Source organism: Lactuca saligna, chromosome 5, assembly GCF_052625555.1.
Source record: "Lactuca saligna cultivar CGN05327 chromosome 5, ASM5262555v1, whole genome shotgun sequence".
Taxonomy (NCBI): domain Eukaryota; kingdom Viridiplantae; phylum Streptophyta; class Magnoliopsida; order Asterales; family Asteraceae; genus Lactuca; species Lactuca saligna.
In genome coordinates, this window is record NC_136421.1 from 260,374,568 (window position 1) to 260,396,536 (window position 21,969).

At 36.9% G+C, this 21,969-nt stretch overlaps 1 non-coding gene across 1 annotated transcript; it reads left to right on the top strand.

The window, feature by feature from the left end:
• Positions 1 to 502: 502 nt before the first annotated feature.
• On the top strand, positions 503 to 576 carry TRNAI-AAU (transfer RNA isoleucine (anticodon AAU)). The gene has a single exon. It is a non-coding gene; the product is annotated as a tRNA-Ile (tRNA).
• The last annotated feature ends 21,393 nt before the right edge of the window (positions 577 to 21,969 follow it).

Consider the following 21,969-nt stretch of genomic DNA (forward strand, 5'->3'; position numbering starts at 1 on the left):
TATTTAATTTAAAGAAAAAGAGAGAAAACATCATAAATGTTCCATGTGGTAGTTAAATGATGAAAATACGCTTCAGTTAACGGACAAAACTTAACGGAGTTAGCAGTAAGGACCAATCGTCAAAAGTTTTGAAACCACATGGACCATCTATGACGTTTTTAAACCATGTGGATTAAACTTTAGATTTTACGAAACCATAGGGACCATTTATGATGGTTTTTCAAAAAAAAAAAAAAAACTAACCATTAAATGAGTAATCAAATTAAAATAAAAAAAAAAACTTTGGTCAATAAAACGACATCGTTGGACGTCGGATGGAAAGAAATGAATGAACCACAGAACCACCCTGTCATTATTGAAAGTGAATTTGAGGTTAATTTTGTATATTATAGGTATATAAAATTTCTCACAACTTTGTCTATATAAACAATTTGTGAAAATGAGAAACAGTATTTATACTTAATTATATATATAAAATTTAGAAAACAAAGTAGAACAAATTGGCCTATTAGCTCAGTTGGTTAGAGCGTCGTGCTAATAACGCGAAGGTCACAGGTTCGAGACCTGTATAGGCCAACTTTTTGTTTGATTTTTCTTTAATCGTTGAGTCAAAATACGCCTAGAAACAAACCCGATTTTTTACCAAAGTAAATAATTAATGATGATCGTGATAAATGGGAATTGTGATCACTAATTTTATTGCTAACTTAAATTTGAATTAAAAAATGTGGTGTCCATTCTCAATCAAATGGAGTGAAACTTTTCTGTCAAGACATTTGTAACGACTTGAGGTAATAAACTGAAAAAATAAATAATAGAATTGTATACAAAATCTAAAATGAAGATTAAACCTGTAATGATAGCAATATTAAGCATAAAAATATAAGAAAAAGATCTTCAAAGACATTTTTTTTTGGTATAAAGCTTCTTTGTTTTAATTATCGGTCTCTAAAGTAAATCGAAACTTGAACCAAATAAATTGAATATAATTAATTATAATCATAAATTGAGAACTAAAACTCACAAACCGAAATCATTAATTTGAATAAAAACCATAAATTGGAACCTAAAACCTGCAAAATCGAAACCTTAAGCTGGAGGGAGTTGTGCCACCGAAACCGTACTCTCTCCCCCGCCACGTAAGCGTCATGTCACTTTTTTACTACTCAAGTGTGGTTTCTTGCCACACCAAGGGTGTGGTGCCACAGTTTTAGTTTTATTTATTTATTTATTTTTTTTGTTTGTTTTTTTTTAACTATTTTAATTTAATAAAACTTATTTTTTTAATAAAAAAACATAATTTTAAAAACATAATATTTCATTAATTAAAAATACAAATACCATACATTACTTAATTTAAAAAAAAAACCTAAAAATTTAGAAAAACAAAGTAGAAACATAAAACCTACAACTTAAAAAAAAACACACAAGAAACCATTAAAAACTTGAAAAAAAAACTAGAAATTAGCTACGATTGATGTAACGGTTTTTCATTTCCTACTTCATCGCCAAAACCATTTCAAGCTCGGCCCCGGTCATATTCGACGTGTCCATCGCTAGTATTCGCATGTCACTCTCCCTTTGTTTCCGAAGCTCTCTTTCTGAAGCAATTTTCAAAATCTTGTCCATTCTGTCTTTTATACCCCTCATATCGGTTCCCATTTCTTTCAAATCATCTTAATCTGACGCTTTGTCTTTGCCTTTGCTTTTTGATTTGTCTCTTCCCAATGGTCGGGAAGGTGGTGAAACCGGAACAGGTTCATCATTGTTCAGATCAAATTGAACACGAGCATCTGATGTAGTGTGGTCGGATTCAGATGTTCTGTTGCGTTTTGACCCACTGTCGATATGTTGGTTAGATGTTTTGCTACTCAACCATTTTCTGTTATCTTTCAAAAAATTCCAAACTTCAAGAAACTTGAAAGCCTTCAGATTTTCTTTTTGATACACTTTCAACGCTTTCTTCAAAATGACTTCATCGCTTTCTCCACTTTTCCATTGACGTTTCATGTTGTTCCACAAGTCATTAAACAACATGACTTCCTTGTTCATCTTCCCCTATTTGGAGTACACTTGATGTTTTGAACGATATTCTCCACGGTTCATTCCTTTATGGAACCTGTGTAAAACGCGAATCCAAAAGCGGTCATGCTTTTGGTCTTTTCCAGCCGTCACATCTTCTGAAATATCGATCAAAGATTGTGCCAACACTAACGTTTCCAAAGGTTCCCAACATCTAGCCTCCGCCTTCTCTTTTCTTTTAGTTGTTGCTCGAGTGGACTGAGTTTCTGTAACGAATTCCGGTTCAGAATCATAAACGACCGTTTCTGGTTGTGTTTGTGTTTGTTGAACAAACTCGGGTTAGGACAAAAAATCAAATAGATTAAAATCCGGGTCGGGTTGTGGTAGTGGTGGTATTTGTGGATGTGGTTGCCCTGATCGTTGTGGAAAACAAGGAAACATACCGCCGTAGTGGTAATACGGAGGTGAGAAAATCGGTTGATCAAATGAAGGTATTGGGGTGTTGGTGTTTCTGACTGATGTTTTTTATTGCTAGGTCTTTTGGAAGAATACATTTTTTCAAAGAAAAATGGATGAAATGATTGTGTTTATGTGTTTAAAGGTTGTGTAAATGTAAAAATGGTAATATATATATATATATATATATATATATATATATATATATATATATATAGATGGAGTAAATGGTTAAAAAAAAAAATTAAAAATAAATTACACGAATCTTTGAACGGTCAAAAGAGAAAAGGGCAGCAACCAATCAGCACACGCGGTCTTCAATGGCCGCACTGCGCACCAAACCGCACCCTGGGGGCGGTGTTCGCGACCCACGTGGCATCACCGCGGTTCCAAACCGCATACCACACCGAGCAGTCTAAGGATTTGTTGGGTCGTTCTTACTGACTTTGACTCATTAATTGTTTTTTTAACAACCAGAAAAATATATATAATAAAAGCGCCAGCGGGAAGCTGGGCTACAAAACAAAGAGTACAAGAAGGAAGCAAACTATTACAACACCACTATATTAATACATGTAACTCAATTAGAACCCCAACAGAATAAAAATGCACCCTCCTAAAGATATAGCAATGAAACCACTTGTCAAAAACAAGACTAGCAATGAAGAAAATGTCAACTGAATCTGACCCCATAAGCAAACAACACCAGGTGTAACTGTCATTTCCGGCAATGAAGAAACACCGCTCCCACACGCAACCAACCGCCACTTAGGGGTACTTTTGCCAACATCGAAGTAAGCACCACCTCTTCAAATACAAACTCACATTCAATATTTTACCTCGAACCAGGGCCGGTCCAAACGTATATGGGTCTCAGGGCGAAAAGAAAAAGCACATTAAAGACAAATATAATAAAGATTAAAAAAATATCATTTATTATTTACTATAAAGACATTTAATCAGTAATAACAAGCAAATCAAATCGTTTATTTTTTGAGCTAGTTTAAGTTTGAACCAATTTTAGATTCTAAAAATCATTTAGGTAATAATTTTCTTATATATATACATTACATAGATCAACAATTTTGTGCCTCCTGATGATGTGGGCCTTGGGTGGTTGCCCGGGTTGCCTATCGTTTGGATCGGCCTTGCCTCTAACCAGAAAAAACCCAAAATTTAAACCACTTCAACATCCACCATTTTTCCAACTACCCAGTAAGAGTTTATGAAAAATCTCAATTCTTGAACGTGCAGAGAACCCATAAACATGAATGAAATAGAACCACACCAAAACACACACCCTAAATTAGTGAAAGAACCCAAATACACCAAGAATAAGTATATATATCGCAACCCACCTAAAGAGTTATCTACCCTTGACCCACCTAAGTGAAACACACACCAAACACACACTAAAACACTCTGCGATACATACACACACCAAGATACACACACACACACACACCAAAAGATGATATGGCTACCCATAAACCCTTATCCCCATCTCCACCCAAGTGCAAAACCCCTCTATGTTAGAGGGGGGAATATGATCTAAGCACTAGTTAGACCACACTAGACTAGGCTTTTTGGCTCTATTCTTAATCCAGTTAAACGTGAGAATTTGAAATTCTTCTGTTACTTTCAAAGTATTGCAATACTTATTATTAAACATTCTCCCATTCCTTTCTTTCCAGATTACCCAAAACAATGAGAAACATAACGCTCCTAATAGTTGTAACTTATCTCCCCGTGCTGGAGATGCCATGATCAAGGCTTCCAAGTAAACTATAGAGGTGGGAGGTAAAGAAACTAACTTACACCAAGAACCGAACCAACTCCAAATCTCCCGTGAAAAGTATAGTTAAAGAAAATATGTTCGCTTGTCTATGGTTCAAGATTACACAATTTACATTGAATCGAACTAAAATTCAAACCCCTGACTAATAGATTTTAAGCCGTTGGAATACGATCCTTAAAAACCCTCCAATAAAAGCAGTTCACTTTTAAGGGCACCCACTTGAACCATTTGAATATCCTCGATACACCATTATTATGCCTAACCTTAATCTCCTTTCTCAATGATTGAACCGAGAACTTCCCAGAATTCTCTAAAACCCACCACCATGAATCAGAATTACTTGACATCAAAACATTTTCCATCTTCGACTTTAACATACCTAGCTCTTGTGATTCTCTCCCAACTATTACTATCTCCACAAAGTCCATTGCTACTGATCCACCGAAGTGTCCCCAACAATCATCTTTTCTGCAATTAGACCATTTTCCTTTGTTTCAATTGCATACAATCTTGGAAAGACATTTTTGAGAGGCAGGTTGTCCAACCAAATGTCTTTTCAAAAACATGTTTTGTCCCCTAAACCCACCTTTCTACAACACAGACTTTGAAAATCCGCCCCTAATTCAATCAACTCTTCCATCACCTGAGAACCTAATAACCAAACTCCTGGTAGGCCTTTTTTGGCTAACGGATTAATATCACATATATTAAGTTTATGCAATGCAACTATCCCTTTTGACCATAATGCTTTGTCTTCAACCTTTCGCCTCCACAACCTTTTCACAAGTAATACCAAATTGAACCATTTAAGACTTCCAACTCCTATTCCTCTAAGATTCTTAGAGATTAAAACATCTTTCCACGCAACCCAACAAAATTTCTTTTTGTTTTCGTCTCTCTCTCTCTCTCTCTCTCTCTCTCTCTCTCTCTCCCCCCCCCAAAGAAAACGCCTTCTTAACCCTTCAAGAATCTCAATTATTTTATTTGGGGCTTTGAAAAGGGAAAAGTAGTACAATGGGAGACTGCCTAATACCAATTTTAATAATGTTAATCGACCACCGAATGATAGATTTTTTGCTTTCCAAGTACTCAACCTCATTTTGAATTTCTCAATGATCGGTACCCAATTTTTGCAAGTTTCATGTTGGAACCTATAGGCACCCTAAGATAAGTAAATGGGAAGGACACATAACATCCCGAAATATCAAGAGTAGAGTTGAAGGGCTAAAAGAGTAAATTGGGAAAGAGCGACTCGGCGAGTCCATGTGTGGACTCGGCGAGTAGAGTCGCGACTTGGTCGCGTGTTAAGTGGCCGACTCGGCGAGTCAGTGTATTGGACTCGGCGAGTAGGCGCTGAGTGGAGAAAACCCTAATTCTCGGGGTTGAGCCTTATATAAAGATCACTATGTTTTCCTCCCAGCCTCTTTATCACCCCTTGAGCCCCAGAAAACCCTAAATCACGGAGAAGCACCATTGTTGAGTGGATTGGAGCTTGGAGAAGTAATGGTTGAAGAAATTTTGGGAAGATTGAAAGCTTGGAGCAAGGGGCTTTGCTTGGATTCGAATTTCATTGCAGTTGGGGCATCACTTAGAGGTAATATCTCGTTATTGACCTGTTGTTATGTTGTTTCTTCATTTTGGGGTTTGTGAGAAATTGTCTATGGATGAAATGGGAAGTCTAGAGGCTAGATCTGAGGTTGCTACCTCAGATCTGGAAGGGAGAAGAATCAGAGAGCATGAAAGTCCCTGTGTTGGAGTGTTTAGTGAAGCTTACATGTCCCAAACCCTAGCCCCAATGTGCAAACGGCTTAGATCTCTTTGGATTCACGTAAAGTTTGCCACTTTACGTGATGGATGAGTGGTAGGAGACTAGATCTATGTTTTGGATCAATTGCATGGCCTGAGACGCTTCTGTATGGATTCAGACCGGTGGTACTCGATGAGTCACATGGGGCGACTCGACGAGTTGCTTGAAGATGGCCTGGAACTCGACGAGTTGGAAGAACAACTCGGCGAGTAGGTTGAAGATAGCTTTGGACTCGACGAGTCCATTTGGACTCGGCGAGTCTTGTCGAAGAGTCCCAAATATTCTCTGGTTGAGTCGAGAATCGGTGAGTCGAGGGATGACTCAGTGAGTCGTGTGCGAGTGGACTCAGAGTTGTTGGACTCGGCGAGTCTCGGGGTGACTCGGCGAGTTAGGTCGCAGATTGAGTGAAGTTCTAATTATGGGAACTCGACGAGTCACAGGGTTGACTCGACGAGTAGGGTCAGTCAGGGGTTGACTTAGACTGAGGACTTTGATTTCGACCAAGGGTTGGCCGTTGACTTTTAGGGTTTGGTCAGCGATGTGGCCTTTGGGCCAAGAGAAAGGTAAAATAGCCTTTTACCCATAAGAGGGTGTTATGAGAGGATTTATTCTAGTCTCGAGAGTTATATTCATGAGAGTATTTGCCTTACGTGTTAGGCGGTGGCGAATTCGAGATTCAAGTGTGGGGATATCTACTTTCTGCTTGCCAGGTGAGTCTTCTCACTATACTTTACCTTGAGTAGGTAACCAGAGTTATGTGATCAGAGTATTTGTATGCTATATGTACGTGATGTTTTGTATTGCATTATTTCTATGTGATTTATGCTGTGCATGTTTATAGAGTTGGAACCGGAAGGTTCCCAGAGTTAGAACCTGAGGGTTCACAGAGTTTGGGTGTACGGACCCATAGAGTTATAGCCTCGAGTGGCTAATATGTGTTATGTGTGGTATTTTGGGGAACTCACTAAGCTTCGTGCTTACAGTGTTTTGTGTGATGTTTTTCAGGTTTCTTTCAGTATCACGGGACGGCACCGGCATGATTGTACACACCAGAGAAAGAGTCATATTTTGGAGGATCCTGGTTTTCTATGCAAGTGAAAAATGGAGTCATGTTTTGTAAATCGACTATGAATGAGATTTTAAACAAGTGTTTCTAAGAATAAAATGATTATTTTAAATGAAAAATTTGTCTTGAAATTTACGGTGTTACAAGTTGGTATCAGAGCCTTGGTTTGAGGGATTCGGATGCGCCTTCGGGTAAATCTGGACTCAAACTGAGGAAGTAAGAAAAGTTTTTAAAGAAATAATTTTCTAAAAGAGAATAAGAGTTCAAAGAGAAAGCAAGAAGGAGCAGTGTGTACAATCAGCCAGAGCCCGAACGGTGATTTCCCAAAATACCCTTATTTTGTGTTATGAGATATGTATGATGCACTTTATGAGATATTATTGCATGCTAGAGACAGGCTAGGTATTTCATATGTTAGGACTAGAGTGGCCTGATCTGTGATGCCTTAGCCTAGGACTCGTTGTTATATGTGTTATGCTTTTGAGTATGTGATGAGTGAGAGTATCCAGTTAGAACCCATGAGGGGTAGAGTTACAGAGTTCGGTGGTACTTTCGAGGATGAGTTGAGAAGGTGGAGTTATCACGGAGAGGGACTCCTATGTATTCTTCGATGCTCGAATGCTGCTTGCTTTGTGCTTTGTGGAACTCTCGATGATGGGAGTCAGCTACCAAGTGAATATGACGATATTCAGGAGGTAGATGGCTGGCATCATTAGGAGCTCTTCAGCAGCTGATAGCAAAGAAGTGGGAGGACGACGGAAGAGCCTAGGGAATAACCCTATCCAGATGAGTGCGCTTGTAGAATAGAGAATTTCGCTGGGGAGCGAGCACGCGCGATGGGATTGGTGAAAGAGCAGGTCGAGCAGCTATTTAGAAGCTCTGGGATGGTCCGTGTGGAAAGTATGGGTAGATGTGGCAGGTAGTATGGGCCCGTACTACTGAAAGCAGAGGACCCATACTTGATACAGGGAGTATTCTGAAGGTTCTAAAGAGCAGATTGAGGAGTGATGTTATGGTTTGAGTACCATACATCGGAGCGGATCGAGGAGTGATGTTATGGTTCGGGTACCATACATCAGGGCAGATTGAGGAGTGATGTTATGGTTCGGGTACCATACATCAGAGCAGATTGAGGAGTGATGTTATGGTTTGAGTACCATACATCGGAGCGGATCGAGGAGTGATGTTATGGTTCGGGTACCATACATCAGGGCAGATTGAGGAGTGATGTTATGGTTCGGGTACCATACATCAGAGCAGATTGAGGAGCGATGTTATGGTTCGCGTACCATACAACGGAGCGGATCGAGGAGTGATGTTATGGTTCGGGTACCATACATCAGGGCAGATTGAGGAGTGATGTTATGGTTCGGGTACCATACATCAGAACAGATTGAGGAGTGATGTTATGGTCCGGGTACCATACATCGGAGCAGACTGGGGAGTGATGTCATGGTTAGGGTACCATACACCGGGGCATATTGAGAAGAGATGTCGTGGAAGGAGTACCATGGTTCGTAGTGAATGATGTTTGTGGTTCTCCGGTTATTCGGTCACGAGTAAGTTCGAAGAGGCGTCCCTTGAGAGGGAGATCGAGAGTCCCTCAGAGTATTCTAGTAAGGAGTCAGTGGAAGGGAGAATTTCGATCTGAGTTGAGCGATCAGTCGATAAAGGAGATGTCACCTCCTATGATCGGGGAGGTACTGATTATGTAAGTGTGAGAATATGAGAAACATGATGTTTTGGTTTTGGGTTTAGGGGTAAACCCTGCAGGTCGTCATTGATGATGATTTCCCACCAGAGTATCAGGTAGCATGTGTGCCGCGAGGTAGTGATTTATCATGAGCAGATAGTCAGTTTGGACTGAGATAGTCGAGGGCCATGCTACACCTAATTGAGTATAGTCGAGTGTATGGTAGTGGTATCAGTAGGGAGTTCAGTCGAGTTTAGCGGTGCAGAGAGTTTTCTATCCATGGGGTGTTGAATATGGGAGTGGGTCCTTGTTCTTGGGATGATCCCGGTGTTGGAGCGTTGGTTGATGAGTTGAGGTGAGGGGTACGGTGATTTTATGGTTCAGTCTATGAGCCAGGGATGTTATTGAGCAGTTGAGTTGTTGGTACTAGATTGGTACGAGATTTGGAACGACTAGAAGCAGACGTGACGAGAAGTTCTTGAGGAGTTCATCAGAGGTTCAGAGTATATGAGGTTTAGAGTATACGAGTCACATGGGGCGACTCGACGAGTTGCTTGAAGATGGCCTGGAACTCGACGAGTTGGAAGAACAACTCGGCGAGTAGGTTGAAGATAGCTTTGGACTCGACGAGTCCATTTGGACTCGGCGAGTCTTGTCGATGTGACATCCCCAAAATCACGGCCAGAAAAGACCGATTTTGTTTATGCTTTATAAAAATCAGAGTACTTCATTTTATAAAAAGGTTGCGGAATTTGTTCCCAGAAAAACATGGTAAATACGTTATTAAAACATTTTCGAAGAAACGTATTTATTTCATTTTAAAACGTTTGGGATGTCATCGTTAATACAGGAACAAAAGCATAAACAGAACTTACATTTATTTACACTAGTGATCTATATCTCTTTGATCTCTCAGTGTAATGTGACTTCATATGAACACCTGTGATATGAATAAACTGAGTGGGTCAGGTTGGGAAACCTGGTGAGTACATAGGGATTTCAATCCCACAATGTTATACCATATATATAGTTTAAAATTCACAAAATATACAATTTCACCATACATATATATAAACAACTCTTATCCTACCCCGTCGATCCTCGCAACGAGGCTATCCATACTCTCGGACCTAAGATTAGTCGTTTTACCTACTCCATACTCTCGGATCAGAAATGAACGAATTTACCAAATCCATACTCTCGGAATAGGGAAGGATGACTAATCCATACTCTCGGATTAATGATGAATGATTATGCCTAATCCATACTCTCGGACTAGGGACAATGACTAATCCATACTCTCGGATTAATAACGAATGATTATGCCTAATCCATATTCTCGGACTAGGGACAATGACTATGTCTAATCCATACTCCCGGATAAGTGACATATACTAACTTTTATTCTCTGAGTTTAACTCACTCGTACTCGTAAGAATATACTACCCAATATTCCTCATTTTTAATTTAGGTCTACTCTTTATCCTAAATTATCAAATATAATCAGGTATGTTCTTTAACACGAATTTCAAGCAACATCAATTAACTCGCACATAAACATATAATTAATACTTCAATCAATACTTGTATTAAAATCATGTTCATGAAAGGGACTATGCACTCACCTGAGTAGGTGGTGACTCAGCACTCGGACAGCGCTTCGATACTCTCAAAACGATATTCCTTCGATAAAACCTAGTACCAGTACCACTAGGGTTTAGTCTAACGATAACCGTGACTAATTAATAGTCTGACTATTATTATTATTATATAAGCGTTAAATAACACTCAATATAACTCATAATAATAGCTCAAATACTCATTATAAGTTCCTAATAATGTTACTATATTAAAACATAAGCTATACTAAAGATAGCGTAGGCATAGCTCACTTACAGCGGGTTTTTCGCAAAAAACTGGGCTTCGCTGGAGCAGCGTTTCCGAGCCAAAAGGCTCTTTTCTCGGAGCCGTCGGGCGCTCCGGGGCTTCCGCCTCGTGCTAGGGAGTTACCCTAGGCTTTAGGGGGTTAGGGAGGCTTAGAGAGAGAGAAAGAAGGTTTGGAAGGTGTGAGAATGAATGGAACCCGGCACCTCTATTTATAGGGGAGAAATATGATGGACTCGTCGAGTCTGAGTCATGACTCGTTGAGTTGGTCCATGTGGTGGCCTTCTGGTGGTGCCACGTGTCCAATTCTGGTGGTGCCACGTCACCCCTTATCGCGTATCAGCCCTCAAACTTAGAAAAATCATAACTTTCACATACGAGCTCCGTTTTCAACGTTCTTTATATCCACGCGTAGGTAAAATCAAGATCTACAACTTTCATTTAGACTCCATCGGCTAATTCTCGACTGATCTCAAATTTAACAGTAGGAGGAGTTTAGACTGTTAAATGACCGCGAAGAGTTCATAACTCCTTCATACGGACTCCGTTTTCGTCTGTCTTTTTACCGTTGAGTTCCTATTAATGAGATCTTCAACTCTCATTTAGGTCACGTAAGCCAAAAACCGCTCGAACTAAAATTCGAGTTTCGGGCCGTGCACTGCTAAGCCGAATCTTAGAAAAATCATAACTTCTTCATACGAAGTCAGATTTGGGCGTTCTTTTTATCGATGTTCTTAGTTTAACATATTCTACGACTTTTGTTTAGATTGATAAGGCTAAAAAGTCTTCTATCGTAAATTCACTATTTACATCTCCCGGTATCGTGCCGGTTTTGCCGTAAAACTTCGGCGGGCCATAACTTCTTCGTTATAACTCGGATTTTGGCGTTCTTTATATGTACGGAAACCTTGTGACATATTCTACAACTTGGTTAAGATTATTTATTCTAAATAATATTTTGTCAAAAATTCGTTTTCGACCCCTATTGCCTCTAAATTGACTAGCCCGGATCTACGGGCGTTACAGTCGAAGAGTCCCAAATATTCTCTGGTTGAGTCGAGAATCGGTGAGTCGAGGGATGACTCGGTGAGTCGTGTGCGAGTGGACTCAGAGTTGTTGGACTCGGCGAGTCTCAGGGTGACTCAGCGAGTTAGGTCGCATATTGAGTGAAGTTCTGATTATGGGAACTCGACGAGTCACAGGGTTGACTCGGCGAGTAGGGTCAGTCAGGGGTTGACTTAGACTGAGGACTTTGATTTCGACCAAGGGTTGGCCGTTGACTTTTAGGGTTTGGTCAGCGATGTGGCCTTTGGGCCAAGAGAAAGGTAAAATAGCCTTTTACCCATAAGAGGGTGTTATGAGAGGATTTATTCTAGTCTCGAGAGTTATATTCATGAGAGTATTTGCCTTACGTGTTAGGCGGTGGCGAATTCGAGATTCAAGTGTGGGGATATCTACTTTCTGCTTGCCAGGTGAGTCTTCTCACTATACTTTACCTTGAGTAGGTAACCAGAGTTATGTGATCAGAGTATTTGTATGCTATATGTACGTGATGTGTTGTACTGCATTATTTCTATGTGATTTATGCTGTGCATGTTTATAGAGTTGGAACCGGAAGGTTCCCAGAGTTAGAACCTGAGGGTTCACAGAGTTTGGGTGTACGGACCCATAGAGTTATAGCCTCGAGTGGCTAATATGTGTTATGTGTGGTATTTTGGGGAACTCACTAAGCTTCGTGCTTACAGTGTTTTGTGTGATGTTTTTCAGGTTTCTTTCAGTATCACGGGACGGCACCGGCTTGATTGTACACACCAGAGAAATAGTCATATTTTGGAGGATCCTGGTTTTCTATGCAAGTGAAAAATGGAGTCATGTTTTGTAAATCGACTATGAATGAGATTTTAAACAAGTGTTTCTAAGAATAAAATGATTATTTTAAATGAAAAATTTGTCTTGAAATTTACGGTGTTACAACATTTGAGTACATTTTCAAGTCTTATGATCTCTCCATTTTTAACTTCCACTCCATACACTTTACTTTTGGATAAATTTACCTTAAGCCTTGAAGCAACGTAAAAACATCTAAGCAAACGATTTTGATTCACCATATTTACCGGGCACCATTCACCAATAAAGGTAACATCATCTGCATACATGAGATGAGATGAGAATGGGCCATTACATGGAAGAGAAATACCTCTAGAAATATGCTCATCACAGGCCGATTTCATGTATACATTTAGAGCTTCCATGGCTATAATAAATAGAAAGGGAGATAATGGATTCCCTTGCCTCACTCCCCTTCTAATATTAAATTCTGTTGTTGGCGACCCATTCATAAGAATCGAGGCTCTACCGGAAGAAAGACAACCTTTTATCCATTTGCACCATTTGTCCCTAAAATTCATTTGCTCCATAATTGAAATTAAAAAGTTCCAATTTAAAGAGTCAAAAAGCCTTAAAATCAACGTTAAAAATTAGAACTTTTTTCTTCATCTTTTTTGCCCAAATGTAAACTTCATTGAGTAAGAGCGGACCGTCGAGGATACTCCTACCTTCAACATACGCCGATTGCTCGGGTGAAATTAACTTACCAATCACTTTCTTGAGTCGTGAGGCTAGTAACTTGGAAAGTACCTTATACATGCAACCTATTAGATTCACCGGACGATAATCTTTCAACACCAATGGATCTGATACTTTCGATATAAGGGAAAAAATGAGGCATTGCAACCCTTGGACAAGAAACCAGACATTTCAAACTATTTAACAAAATTAAAGAAGTCATGTTTGATTATGTCCCAATAATTCTTTATGAATTTAAACGTAAATCCTTCCGGTCCCGATGCCTTTTCGTTTCCACAACACCACATTGCTTCTTTAAGCTCCTCCATAGTAAACAACTTCTCAATCATCATCCTATCATTATTTGACAACTTTGCAAATCGGTCACTAAGAAATTTAGGTCTAACCGAATATGGCTCGTCAAATTTTGCTGAAAAAAAAATTAAAAACATCATTTTTAATCACAGTCGGATCAGTGATACACTCTCGACCAATCATAAGACATTAATTCTATTTCTCCATATATTTTCATTTATGATACCATGAGAAAACCTGGAATTTTCATCCCCTTCCACTTCCCATCTTATTCTTGCTTTTTTTCTTTAAATCTAACCTTTTCCTCATTTCAATTTCTAATAGCCTGTTTTTCCAATTTCTTCTATCAGTCCTCTCAGAAGTGGAAAGTCCTCTGTATTCAGCCATGTCTTTAAGCTGATTTATCTTTTTCGACAACCTTAGAGATTCTTCCTGCTCTTTATTTCTCTCTCTGTTTCTCCAGTCTCTTAGAACTTTTTTTTGTATTCTTCAGTTTTTCAGCTAGAAGTTTGTCTTTTCTCCAAGCTGTGATAGGAGTGTCCCATGCTCCTAATACAACCTCCTTGATCACACCTATTAAAAGCCAAGAATTAAAATTTTTAAAAGGTGGAGGTCCAAAATCCAATACCGAGCAAACCAAAATAATTTGAGAGTGGTCTGAAAATTTTCTAGGAAGAGCCGACACCACTGCATTTGGCCAACTGTTTAAAAAACTTCCACACACAAGAAATCTGTCGATTTTACTTAAGTGTAGACCATATTCACTAATATACGTGAATTTCCTTCATCCCATGTTAAAATCGTGAAGTTCTGCATATGTGATGAAATTGTTGAAGGCTCTCATGCTTAAACTGCAATAGTTTCCGGACAGCCTCTCTCATATGTTCCTGATATCATTGAAATCTCCTAAGAATAACCAAATCCATTCCAATAAATCTTTGAACTGTTTAAGCTTTATCCATAAACTCATTCTCTCAAATGTATCCTTTGGAGCATACACGTTTACGATATAAACAATACCCTCCACCCCCTCCAACTTCTAAAGATTAAAATGAAGGCATTGTCTTTCACTACCGTAGATTGTTTAAAAATATATGGATTCCAGATAGAAAATAGACCATTAGACCTCTCATTTGATTCAACAACTACAACTTCAAACATTAAGTTATCCCATAAATGTTTGAGAGGAATGTGGGATACATCTACCATCTGTGTTTCTTGAGCCCCTATGAACTTGATTTGATGTTTAATCTTCCATTCCCGTATCCACTCTGCCTTATGTAGACCCCCTGCACCTCTTAAATTTATTGATAAACAGCTCATTGAGGAACATTATTAACACCTTCATCCTCAATAATTGCTTTTAGTGTCTCTTTTAAACCTTCAAACTGAAATCCAACACGTTCTCCCACTTCTAAAGTTTTCTCAGCCTCCAACGATGTTGAGTCTGAGGAAGATATCAGACTTTGATCTCTCGACGATGTCTAATTGGAATTATTCCTCACTTGTTTTTGCAAATCAATCGATCTATTTTGTGATTTTGATTTCCTCTGTGTCGAGGCAAATACCATGTCTTTGAATTTAACCGACCCAAATTTCTATTTATAAACCTGCCTTTTCTTCGACTTTGAAGCCATAGAATTTAAAATTCCATCTGATTCATTTGATGATGCTCCGAAACTAGATGTTGACTTCCTATTCGCTAGAGTATTTAGGTCAAGAATATTACCTATATAATTTCCCCAATCTGATGACCCATCACAATCTAACTCATTTTTATTAACATATGGGTCTTCTCTTTCCGTGTTGGGTGGGCTACACGACCCACCATTGAACTCAAGATTCTTATGTCCGGTTCGAGCTTGAATGACCCACATTTGGATTTTGTATACTTTCAAAGTTTTCCATGAGTGCCCTTTCTCCATTAATTCCATTCCCGATTTCCATATTCTCAAAAGATGAACGATCACATTGATCCCCACAATTCTAATTCTCAACAATCGTCGGGGACCTTACCACTTCCACCGCAGGATTGGCACCTTTTGCTGCCAAAGATTCTACTTCTTCTACCTTAGGATTGTTTGCAACTTGTGTCGGGGATGAATCATCCTTTGCCTGGGAATCTGATCTATTAATTGGAAGTTGGCTTTCTACAATAACCTCATCATCAAAATTTTCTTGTACATAACATTCTCTATCCTCCAAATAAATTTTATTTTCTTTATCCTCTTCTTCACCTAGTTCAATATCAGGCCTTTCTTCATTTTAATTGTTTAATTCGTCCTCCGAGCATTCAAATTCCGAGCTATTTGAGAAAAAGTACGGCTCCCATTCCTCACTATATTCTCTCACCCTAACATAGAAAGCCACATTTCTCCATCTTACTTCACAAAATTCATCTATTAAACCACCTGCTTTTGCAAGAATGCATGCCCTACCAGAGTACAGATTACCATAGTTAATAGGACAGTCAAATAGAATAAGACCTCTTCCAAATTTTTCTAGAATCACTGAACAAATATTTGTATCCCACAATTGAGGTGGAATTCCTGTAAACTTAATCCACACTACTGTATGTGATTGAAAAAACATGTTATCCCATTTTTTCAACCTAGCAAACCATTTCCACCAGCTATCAGCGTGGTTGTTCAAGAACGCCTCCAACTCCTTAGTACTCTTAAATTCAAGTAATACATTCAAGCCTCCTAAATATGACACCATGCAGTAAAATAATTTCATCGCCTGAATGATTGGGAAAAAACTAGATGGAGTTTCTCAATCTTTTAACTCTCCCACTAAACTCTTATCTAGCCATTCCAGCTTTCTAGGATTAACAGATTCTGGTATCCTGATTTCCTTTACCATCACTTCTTTTTTTGAGCCTTCCATTTTACTACCATTCACAACCTCTGCGAATGTCCTCCCTGAGTTCATCCATCCCCCCTTCTTTTCATCAACAAAGATCTTCGGTTGCTTCCTACCTGTATAAACTCTTCCGGCATCTCCTTGTTTTTTACGACTAAATCTGGCGATGTTTGCTTTAAGGAAAGAACCTTCTATATTAGCTCCATTTAAGTTTTTCACTAATCTTTCCATGTTTTTCACCCTAACGAATCTCGCAAAACTAAAGTTGGCTCCTAATATGTCATTCTTCCTTGCCTTATATACGTCAACAACACATCCATAATTTTTCATAAAGGTCCAAATCTTTGATTGACTCCAACCATCTGGTATGTTGCTTATGAAGACCGTAGTGGTGATCCTATCCGTCTGAATATTTCTCTCTGCCTTGTTGATTAATTTGTATTTTGTTCTTCTTGTTTTCCACCTTCGTCTATCCATCCTCTCCGGTGGCTACGACTCTTGCTCTCCCCCCTCCCCCCACTCATATTCTATTTTATTTAGATATCATTAATTGGTACATATTAGATAAAACAACCTTAATTAATGTTGATTATCAAATTAGTTAATGTTAAATGATTATGTTTTTATTTTTGTTTTTTGTGTTAAACAATTATTTATCTAAATGATGATGGTGCTAGTGATTTTTGTTAAAGCGCTTCGTGTCTTGATTGATAAACATGATAGTGTTGAGGAGAATTCTTTTAAGTGGTTGAACTGGATTCCTTTAAAGATTAACTGTTTCGTTTGAAGATTATTTAAAAACAAGGCCCTTCTCTTTTTAAAACTTGTTGAATCATGGTATTAATGTTCAATCCTCCATATGTGTTTTCTGTAAGATCAGTGTTGATAATCTAGATCATCTCTTCTTTAGCTGTGATGTGATGAAGGTTTTTTGGAGTTGGATTGTGGGGAGGGTTGCGGTTATCAATAAACCTCCTGACTCATGTGAGGATCTTTTAGAGATGTTGAATTCTATGTATTCTGACAAAAGAATTCAAAAGCTTAAGTTGACTATTACTTATTACACCTTATGAGTCATTTGGAAAGCGCGCAATGACATTGTTTACATGAACGTTCGGACTTCAGCGAGCTTCGATGCTTTGGCGGATGATATTTGGATTAGCACATTTAATTGGATTAAATTTAGATCCAAATTAGGTTATCTTGATTGGTCAATTTGGTGTATATCTCCTGTTAAAAATGTTTTCTTATATTCGGTTTTAAGTCTTTTTGTTTTGTACCAATAATATTGCTTGAGGCTAAAAAAAATCGTATATATCAATTCTCACATTAATAAATTATCATATTAGTTAAATAATTCTCACATTAATAAAATCGATAACATTTTTTTTATGGTTTTTATGTTACATCTCTTGGCCATTCACAAGAGAATAACATTTTTTATGCTACAACTGGTCCTACACAATAGAATAATTAACAAGATCATATTTTGATATTTATCATTCACATGAGAACAACCATATGTAATAAGAAATTATTAGATGTTATAAGTTCATTAACACGATGATTATTCATAGGAATATATAAACATGACGATCGTTTGTATACACTATTCACATACGAATTATCATAGTGTACAACGATAAATTGTTAGATAATTTAAGTTTATTGTACACATAGATCATCTATATTAGAATGCAAACATAACAATCTTTGATATTCCTTATTCATATCAATAAGATCATCTGTTGATTTTTAAGGTCCTACTCAAAAAGAAAAATAGGCACTTGAATCTATTTTTTTTTATATAAGCAAAACCATTTATACTACAAGTCAATAACTATATAAAATTAATCAGAAAAAATTGTTAATGATCCGTTACCGATATGTAAATTGATATGTTACTAATCAATCGCTAATACTAACATGCGTAAAAAAATTCTGTACCCCCTAAATGATACATATTTGTGCCGTCGCACATTGGGACATGCCCAAGGATCGGCCCTGCACATTAAAGGGTAATAAGGGAAAATGACTTAGGAGGTTAACTACCTATTATCCGTGTTCACATATTGACAACTTTTTTTTTGTACATAAGAAAGCAACTAATTTGTTTTAAATGTTTAAATTATACAAATATTACCGGCTAATACCTGTTTTTACCGGTAACTCAAAAGGAAAATTACTTAGGAGGGTAACTACCTCTTATCCGTGTTCACATATTGACAACTTCTTCTTTTTTGCACATAAGAAAGCAACTAACTTGTTTTAACCGTGTAGCATCCCAAAAATCATGACCAAAAATTTCGTTTTTAATTTAATACTAAAACTATAATTGTCAAACCATTAATTTAATACTCCGGCATCAGGCCCCGCCCGACATCAGGCCCGCCTGGCATCGAGCCCCGCTTAATATACATATCTGTCTCTCTTAGGCCTCGCCTGTCTTCGGGTCCTGCCCGCTAAACATATACAAGCATATAACATGTTAACACATAAAGAAACATACTCTACTATATCCCCGTCCTAAGAAACATACTCTGCTAATAATAAGATACGGAACCTCGTCCGTACTCAGCTAGTGATGAGATACGGGACCTCGTCCACACTCACCTCCCTGTCAGGCACATATAAGTATCACACATACAACAGGTATGATCTATCATGCAAACATTCCTCGGGCACCTGCTCGACATCGGACCTTGGTCCGGAATAACATACTAGCATACAATGCCTAAGGCTAACCCATGGATCTTCCTACTCATAGACTACATGAGCTGGCATTGTGGCCTTAGACCCATTCACACAGTGAGGAGACTTACATTGCACTGTTGAAGCCCTAGCTGGAACTAGCTGAGTACGGACTAAGTTCCATATCTCATTATTAGCAGAGTATGTTTCTTAGGACAGGGATACAGTAGAGTATGTTTATTTATGTATTAGCATGTTATATGATTATATATGTTTAGCGGGCGTGACCCAGAGACAGACAGGGCCTAAGAGAGACAGATCTGTATACCGAGCGCGGATCGATGCCAGGTGGGGCCCGATGCCGGAGAATTAAATTAATGGTTTGATAATTATGGTTTTAGTATCAAATTAAGGGTAAATTACTGAAATCGTCCTTATGGTTTGGTCAAAATTATACGTTTGGCCCCTAACCTTTTTTTTGCACTCGGATCGTCCATGTGGTTTGATTTTGTTGTGTTTTTCGTTCATATGGTTTGGTCAAAATTGCACATTTGGTCCTTAACTTTATGTATGTAAGAGACGAAAACGCAACAAAATCAAACCACATGGACGATCCGAGTGAAAAAAAAATAGGGACCAAACGTACAATTTGACCAAACCATATGGATGATTTCAGTAATTTATCTTTAAATTAAAAAACAAAATTTTTTGTCATGATTTTTGGGATGTTATATAGTTAAAACAAGTTAGTTGCTTTCTTATATACAAAAAAGAGAAGTTGCCAATATGTGAACACGGATAAAAGGTAGTTACCCTCCTAAATCATTTTCCCTTTGAGTTACCGGTTAAAACAAGTATTAGCCGGTAATATTGGTATAATTTAAACAGTTAAAATAAGTTAATTGCTTTATTATGTAAAAAAAAAGAAGTTGTTAATATGTAAACACAGATAAAAGATATACTTACCCTCCTAAGTTATTTTCTCGGGTAGGTAATAAAGACAATTCTTATTATTATTATTTATATGAGAAAGAGTAGATTCCACAACTACAAAAAAACCCATTTATGTTACCACTTACACACTGTTACATGCATCCTTCTGCACCTATCAAGTAACCCAGATAATCATCAAGTTATGTGTGACATTACGATACATTTAAAGTACACCGTTCCTTGATGTTTTTTTGTCTACATTTTTTTTTTAAAATAATTTAAGATATTACATTTGAAAATATTAGGTGGGATTTTATGGTAAAAATGATGTGGAGTTTGTGACATATTTTTACCATGGTGAACATCGGCCTAGTGCATGGTTTGGACCACACTTTTGTTGAACTCATCTCTCTCTCTCTCTCTATATATATATATATATATATATATATATATATATATATATATATATATATATATATATATATATATGATTAGGTTCATGTGAGACGACCTAATTTTGTGAGATCGTGAGATGCATTTTCTTTATTATTTTTTTTTAATTAATTCAAGTTCCGAAAATAATATTTAAAAAAAGAATTTTTGGATTTTTCCATTTATTTTGCATTTTAAAATTATTTTTTAAGATATGTTAGTGTAAAATTCTATTACAATATTTCATGTATTTTTAAAAAAAAATGGAATTTATTTTTATTTCTTTTTTAATTTTTAAAATTTTTTTTAGTTAATTCAAGTTCCGAAAATAATATTTAAAAAAAGAATTTTTAGATTTTTCCATTTATTCTGCATTTTAACATTATTTTTTAAAATATGTCAGTTTAATATTCTATTAGAATATTTCACTTATTTTTCAAAAAAAAAAAAAAAAAACTAAATTTTATTTTATTTTTATTTTTGTTTTTTTTAGTTAATTCAAGTTCCAAAAATAATATTTAAAAAAAGAATTTTTGGATTTTTCCATTTATTTTACATTTTAAATTTATTTTTAGATTTGGTCTCACGGTCTTACAAAATTAGAATGGTCTCAAATGAACCTGAACATATATATATATATATATATATATATATATATATATATATATATATATATATATATAATTGTATACCATACCTAGTATATGGTATTGTTAGTGGCAAAATGTGAAAATGAGATCGAGTTTGGTAAGAATAACACCACATCTTCTAATCTTATCAATTCAATTAGGATTTGAAAGGATATTCAATCCAATTGATACATCTGAATTTGAAAGTGATTTCTATAGATTGCTAATGTATATTGGAAAGTTAAAATTTTATTCTTGCAATTTATAAACGAAATTATATCGGTCAATAAAGTACAAATTCTTTACATGGAATTTAAATCTGATTGTTTCTAATCGTTATTAAATTTAAATTATTAGGTCATTGTGATTTTTTTTCCTGAATGCTTAAGTTTCAGAGTTTTTTTTTAGTAATTTTTTAAAAGAAACCTCTCTACTTATATTCGAAATCTTTATTCCGAAGTGTTTAATCCATGGTTCTAAATGGTGTCAAACACAACGTGACGACAATACGAAGCCTTAAGCCATGATATTTTTTAAGGCGCGACAATTTTATGTACATTAAAAAAGATAATCACATAATTATAAAATTATATCACATACATTATGATTTTGGAAGTGTTATATCAACAATTGATATGCAAAAATTAACAAAAGCTTAATTGTTTTATGACCGATTAGAAATAAGAAACAAAAACACTAACGCCTTCAAAAAACTCGTGACACAACGCACAACGCGATAAGTTACATCTAGCCATGCTTTTTGGGCTCCATGTCTAACGAAGATATCTCACATGTTTTTGGGATAGCTACCTC